The sequence below is a fragment of the Drosophila pseudoobscura genome, chromosome X, assembly GCF_009870125.1.
Source record: "Drosophila pseudoobscura strain MV-25-SWS-2005 chromosome X, UCI_Dpse_MV25, whole genome shotgun sequence".
In the NCBI taxonomy this organism is placed as follows: domain Eukaryota; kingdom Metazoa; phylum Arthropoda; class Insecta; order Diptera; family Drosophilidae; genus Drosophila; species Drosophila pseudoobscura.
This window is the reverse complement of record NC_046683.1, coordinates 16,078,122-16,084,893: the sequence shown is the minus strand read 5'-3', so window position 1 is coordinate 16,084,893 and position 6,772 is coordinate 16,078,122. Positions and strand designations below refer to the sequence as shown.

At 42.1% G+C, this 6,772-nt stretch overlaps 1 long non-coding RNA gene across 7 annotated transcripts; it reads left to right on the top strand.

The window, feature by feature from the left end:
- The first annotated feature begins 4,831 nt into the window (after window positions 1-4,831).
- LOC26533644 (uncharacterized) lies at window positions 4,832-6,257 on the top strand. 7 transcript variants are annotated; one of them, XR_004470498.1, is made up of 5 exons: window positions 4,841-4,978; window positions 5,042-5,065; window positions 5,153-5,323; window positions 5,382-5,468; window positions 5,527-6,252. It is a non-coding gene; the product is annotated as an uncharacterized lncRNA (long non-coding RNA). The 7 variants fall into 7 exon arrangements; XR_004470500.1 differs by having other exon boundaries at window positions 4,835-5,065; window positions 5,153-5,327; window positions 5,382-5,443; window positions 5,527-6,257; XR_004470499.1 differs by lacking the exon at window positions 5,042-5,065 and having other exon boundaries at window positions 4,837-4,978; window positions 5,527-6,254.
- The last annotated feature ends 515 nt before the right edge of the window (window positions 6,258-6,772 follow it).

The window sequence follows — 6,772 nt, the reverse complement described above, 5'->3', positions numbered from 1 at the left end:
AGACAAGAGAAGATTCTTTAATCAATGTAGACAGAAAATGATAAAGGTACTTTTCATGAGATCCGATGACTCCTTGACTGAATAATGACTCCGCATGGATCAGGACAGTTCCAATGCTCGCATTCTGGTGGCCAAATGGTTGATGTCCGCTCTGTTTTAGAGTATAAGAACTGTTAGGTCTAGGCATTGGCCGCGATTTGCTGAGAAGGTCCCCTCTGAGAGAGCTGCGGCCTGGAGTCTGAGTCTGGCAATGGTTTGGGGTTGGATTCGGGCTCGGTCTGGGGCTTGGGCTCGGGCTCGGGCTCGGGCTCGGGGTATGGGTTTTTGTTTTGTGGATGGGGAAACGTAACGACCATCATTTGTTGCAAAATGATGTATAATTTAATACCCGCAAACCCAACTCCCAAATGGCAGTGGCTCTGCCCCCCCCTTCCCATTCTTGTTGGTTGTGACCTCCAAAACAAACCAAAGCCAGGCGAAGTCAACATTGTACTTCACTTCACTTCACTCCCATTCCATCTTCTTCTGGTCCTGCTGCTGCTCCTTCGCCTTCCCTTACTCTGGGCTCATCCACATCCGGGACCAGGACCGGGACAGAAACCCGGCCACGGACCACTAACGCGTCCCCAATGGGCAGCCAACAAAAACCGAGCACATGTGTGTATAAAAAATCCAACGAAACCCCCATCCAAAACGCAACAAGAGATGGGAGCTCTGAGTACTCGTGCATTTAGTAGGAAGCCGGCACCGCTTTTTGTTTGCCTGTCGCTGGAGGGGGCCTGGGACAGGGTGGAGGCAGAGGCAAAGGCAAAGTCAGGGCCAATCGGAGTGTGGGGAGGGGATTCTGGGGCTGCTGGGGCTGCTGGTGCTGCAGGGGCCTCGCCCGGCGGTTGTTTAACTCGAGTGCTGCACATAATTCATGTGTCCACTTGCAATTTTTCGTTTGCTGCGACATTGTTATGCTGGCCATGTTGTAAAAACACCAAAAACAAAAGAGCCAAAAGAGCCAAAAGAGCCGAAAGAAGAGGAGGAGAACAGAACATCCAGCATCGGGAAACGTGTGCGAGCGACTTTATATGCCATTATTATAGTGTTAGAGAGTGACTGACTCGGGGACTCCCGACTCCAGGACTCCAGAACTCCAGGACTCCAGGACTCGCCTCGCTGAATGAGTGGGACGGCGTAGTGTGAGGATTGTACGTATGTGTCACACACAAAATAGATTACTCAGTGTCGCGGCACTCTATCACGGAGAGATCGAGCCGGGAGCGGGCTGCTGGTTGCTGGTTGCTGGCAGAGGTGTCGCTATCCGGACAACGTCGGCTTGATGGGAATGCTAAGTGAATCAATTTTTTGGAAAGCAAACTGCCACTTGGAGTGGCGAGCATCGGATCAAGGCAAAGCAAATAATCATGAAATCATCCGGGTTTTTTTTCCGTATTTACCTCGTTTCAACTGATGATCCTCAGAGGTTTTAAAAGCTTTTTATAACATTAGGATCATATCTGGCAATAGATATTGATGTCACACTAGTAATACCATTTCAATTGACTTGCGGAACTCTGTAACCGAAGACGATCAACTGAAGATGGCGGAAATGGAAACGGAAACGACCGGAACTGTCTCCACTGTTGCTAAAAGTTCTGTTGGTCTCGCCCATATTTACATACTATATTTCTGAAATGTCTTTGCTTTTTCCCACTCTTCTGTTCCACATCAAATTGCAATATATGGCGAACTAATGAAGTCGCAGCTCAGGCCTTCGATGATGGCACACATCGAGTTGATTCTACATGTGGGCGAGTGGGTGCGGTGCCCATCAAACATTCAAGTGACAGTTAAATGCATTTTCACATATGTCACCAATCGCTGGATGCCACCGGGGCCGACCCCAGTTTCTATCAGGCCCACCGCCCTTAGCGGCATAATTTATGGCTGGACATTTATGGCTTTATGGCCTGCGTTTGTCAGACCTGCTGAACTCCAGAGTTTAACATTCTTTAAACATTCATTTTTGTAGTGCGAACAGTTTGTTTATACTAGAGGAGACCCCAGACCCGAGTGGCTTAAACTTTGCCGATAATAGAGGAAGGAAAATGCAAAGTGGAAAATGGAAAATGGAACACAGCTGATTAGCCCCAAGGCTGTGAATCATTAGTAACTGCTACAGGACGAGCCCTGTCGCTTACTTATTCTTCACTTTGCTGGCAATTATCTAGTCAATCAATTGATAAATGGAACTCTTACCAAGTCCCCTGTCCGCTGTCCCGTGACCGCGTCCCCAATGACTCCACAGAGAGCAACAGTGACTGACTGAACGGATGAGTCGCACGAAAAGTCCGAGAAGACAAGGGAAAACTCGACCCAGAAAAAAAATCTATTGGGGGGAGGGATGGCATGGGACTTTGCTTAGTCGTCACTTGACAACGACATTAGGCGACACCCTTCAATGGTTTTGAAGACGGTTCCTTTCGACCCTTTGAATCGGCTCACCCTTTTTATGTGCCAAATTATCGTTTCAGCTTGTTGGGCCCCATATATGTATCTGTTCTGTTGCCTCATTTGCTTGATTAATTGTCGCGATATCTGTGTATGTACTACGAGCATGAGTGTGGCATGTGCCAGCCATTCCCACCAGCTTTTCCCCAGTCGTGTGCATAGGATTTTGCAAATGAATATTGACAGTCGTAATAAATTTCCACAGCATTTGAAATTTAACATTTGCATTAAATGTGTTGTCACTCGATGGTTGTCAAACGTATGCGAAAATTGAAAATTTCCCCAACGCCGCTGTATCTGGCCGTGTTTCAGACCCTTCCTGTCTCCCCCTCTTCCCCTACTCCCCAGCCCCCGCCACCATCGGTCGCTGTCACTGAATTGCCTGCTGCCTGCCCATAAAGGCGCATCGAACTGGAAAATTATTTGGTCATTATGTCAATTTAGGGAAAACGAAGTGGACGTAGTGAGTGAAATTGGTTGCCACCCGTCGAACCAAACGCAAGTCGACACAAAACAAAACAGCAGGCATCAAATCGAGAAAAATACAGCCAAACGCAATGGAAATAAATAAATAAAAGTGACCACCAATGCATTATAAAATTAATTAAATTTACACTATCTCACCTCCCTCCTCCCCCCCCATCCCGAGCATACGGATTACAAAAGAGTGAATTGGCGAATGGACTAGAATTTCACGTCAGTGTGTGCAGAGGTAGATATCGTATGGACTGGAAGGAGTTAGTGCGCCAAACATGGATATGTAGTTAGGTGGGAGAATAGCAACTACTTATAGAGGCGATAGCTTGAAAGAATCTGACAGTGGCAGTCCATTCAATAGAAGATGTTATCTACGTTAATTTCACGTTCAGATGATACACAATCTAGTATATAGTTTAAGTATAGAAAAGACGGATAATCTTTTCCCTGTCCTGGTCCTGTTACCTGTTTTCCCCTTTAATGCTGGATTGACGCCGTTTCCGGGTCTCCGTCGGCCTCCGAAGCATCTTCAGTCCGTCCGTCATCCTTAGCTGGCATCCTCTCCATTTGCGTACATCCTGGGGGCGTGCCGTTGGTTGCAGTGCTCTGGGCTTAAAAAGAAACCAAAAACACACATTTAAATTTTGCACATGGGAAACGTCGCCCGCCGAACCAATTTATGATATCCGCGAAAGTGGTAAAAAAAAAGAAAAAAAAACAACGAATTCTGAGCGCCACACGACTGTGTAGTGGAGGGAAACGTTGACAGCAAATATGTAATAAAAACAATTGGGTAAAGGAAAATAAGTTCCAAGTCAGATAATTGCGAATTTCCAATGCGCTACAGTAAGTACGAGTATTTTCATCGATCGATTTCTATCCATTGGGAGAATCGACCTTAAATTGAATTCGTTTAATTAAATTTGAGTTCCCAGAGAGGTTAATCTGGTTCTTTGCTGTCAGGCAATAATAATAGAATACGTGTACAATATATGTAAGTATGTATGTGCATACATTCCCAAATTTCTCATCTCTTTCCATTTGCATTGTTGTTTTGCCTCGTCCAATAATTCATCGTTTCGTCAATGCCATACTTTCATTCAGATCATAATTCGATTTGCAGTATAGAATGCAAAGAAAAAATTGCTAGAGCGTATAATATTCACATCGCAAGTCTGTATCCATTATGCTTTCGCTGGGCGAGTATTTATCTGCTTCAGTGTGCGGTCCACACATGCACAAGGCATCGGGGGGCAAAAAATCGCATATAAATAAGTTTAAAATAAAATAAAGCAAAGCTTATTGGCAATAATTTTAAAATTTATGTTTATTTACAATTACAGTTTATTTGCCAAATTCACACAGACAACAGAACACACACACGCACACGCACGCCCTAAAGTGGCGCCACAGGGAAGTATTTTTCTGCCCCGAAAATACACTTTGATTCTGGATAATGGTCAAAATGCCAAATGAAATGAAATCATACACTGCCTCGAATTTGGAGTTATCCATCACTCTAAGAAAGCTGGTTACGACGTTTCGCAACACTATGATGAACCGATCCGAACGCTGTTCAGTAGAGAAGCACTAGTTCTTATTAAGAAAATGGAAGCTAATTATAATGGAATTAAGAATTATTAATTATTAAATTATTAAGAAATTAAGAAAATGTTTTGCATTTAGTGACGTTCGGTAAATAATTTCTGCTGTCTGTTGTTGTGAGTCGTGTGTTGGTCGCTCTTCGAGAAATCATATTTCGAAGTTCGCGGCATCAGGGTTCCCAAAATCGGAATCGATACTTTCGCAGTTGATTATATCGATGTTGACATCGACTTTTCCCAGCTGTGAACAGAGCACGCGCAAATGGTTCGATTCGAGTCGCAGTTGTATCAGTTTTAACAAAGTTTTGTCAGATTTATCCAACAACTAGCTTAAATTGTATCACAACTGAGATGTCCTAGTTCAATGTGAACAAATATAGAACATCCCAAAGGAAAGAGTGAGTAGAAATAGCCAGACATAATTGAGACGTGTGCGTGATTCTGTTCTAAGGTGTGTGCAGCCTGTTTCTTTCGGTATTCCGGTGGTAGGAGAATGTTCGATTTATTCACACTAACATAACAAATCCGATAATCTAAACTAATCCTGTCCATCCAATGGCTTAACATTTCAGATGTTGCGGAAGTGAAGGCTAAAGTGCGCCCCAGTGGGCCAGTGGACTTGCCCCAAGAAGAAAATGGGTTCACCAAGCCAACCTAGGACGTCTCGTTGGAAGAGAGCATTTTCGAAAGCAACTCAACTGAATCTACAGGCGGAAACCAAAAGGCTGACCAGTTGCCAGACAGTTTGTACGACAAATCAACTGAGCCGCAAATTATTTTCGTGCTATTTTTGTTATCCAGGAGCCCAATTGAGATGCGAATGGTTTGAGCTGCGGTTGAGTTCGGGAGGAGCCTACACGAAAGTATGTTTACTATATCCATAACGAGGTATAAGGAGAGTATATACATTCCACAACCTAATTTATTTTCCATTTAATTCTTCCAGTGGAAGATCAATTGTTCTTGGCAGACCTCATCAGTTCGACATCGCTTTAAGACTTATTATCATATAAGTATGAACATTCGACCTTTATTTCATAAGAATTTACTGGGCATACGGATGTGTCTTTATTCATTTTTCATTTATAAACTTTTCACTTTAATCTGGAAATCGATTGCAGTAATATTACAACCAACCATGTATCTATTAGGATAGAGAACAAAATGCTTTAAGCCCAGTGACCAGTAGGATGTATATTAATGGCCAATAGGACGGTGCGATGGGCATTTTAAGAGTACTGCACACGGTCCGTGCTATTAATCAAATGAAAATAAAAAATATCTATGCGCTGCCCAAAAACGTTATCACGAGGCCTAATAATTTGTATTAATAGTATTTGTAAATCAATTGCCATTGCGAACCATTTGCGAGCAATTATTTATTTATGGCCATAAATATTATCCTCTTTGAAATTTGCATTTGGAACCGCTCTCCCTCGACTGGTCTCCTCTGGGCGGCCTTAATCCAAAACCATGCATTCAAAATTGTTATTATTGAATTTTAATTAATTTAACAAATAATGGCTACAGCGGCACAAAAAGACAAACAAACGAGCTTGTGTCAAACTTGAGTAAGGAATTGCAAAATACTCTACAATTCCCCGAGAATCGAACAAAATCAAACAAATTCAAATACTCACTAACGAAAATACTATATTTTGTAACAAATATTGGTCTTATTGTACATGCATTTTTTGAAGAAATAGCATTCTTAAAGGTTTTTTTTTGTTCTATCTTATTTATATAATTTGCGGCTTTTGATTCTAAATACCTTTATACTTTTTTGATACCATCAAACAAACAGCAATTGAAGTTTGAATGCAATTTATTCTGTATTATTTCCCAAAAACAATTAGTTGAATTCCTAAAATATTAATTATCCAATATTCAAAAAAATATATATGTCTATATTGATTTAATTAAAAAAGTTTGTAAGTTTGCCCATTTTGACGATGTGGAATGTTTTCTTGTGTATTGTTCGCATGCACCTATGTACATATATTAATTATTATCTTTTAGATACATACATATTAGATTATAAGGAAGAAGGGAAGAATGCCTATATTCCTGCGGGACTGTCGGGTGGAGCGGGTCGTCAAGGCGACTAAGGATCTGAGGGATCTAAGGATTCCTCATCTCTCAATTTTCGCATGTACTTTCGTAATACATGCTAACAAGGTACGAAACCTGAC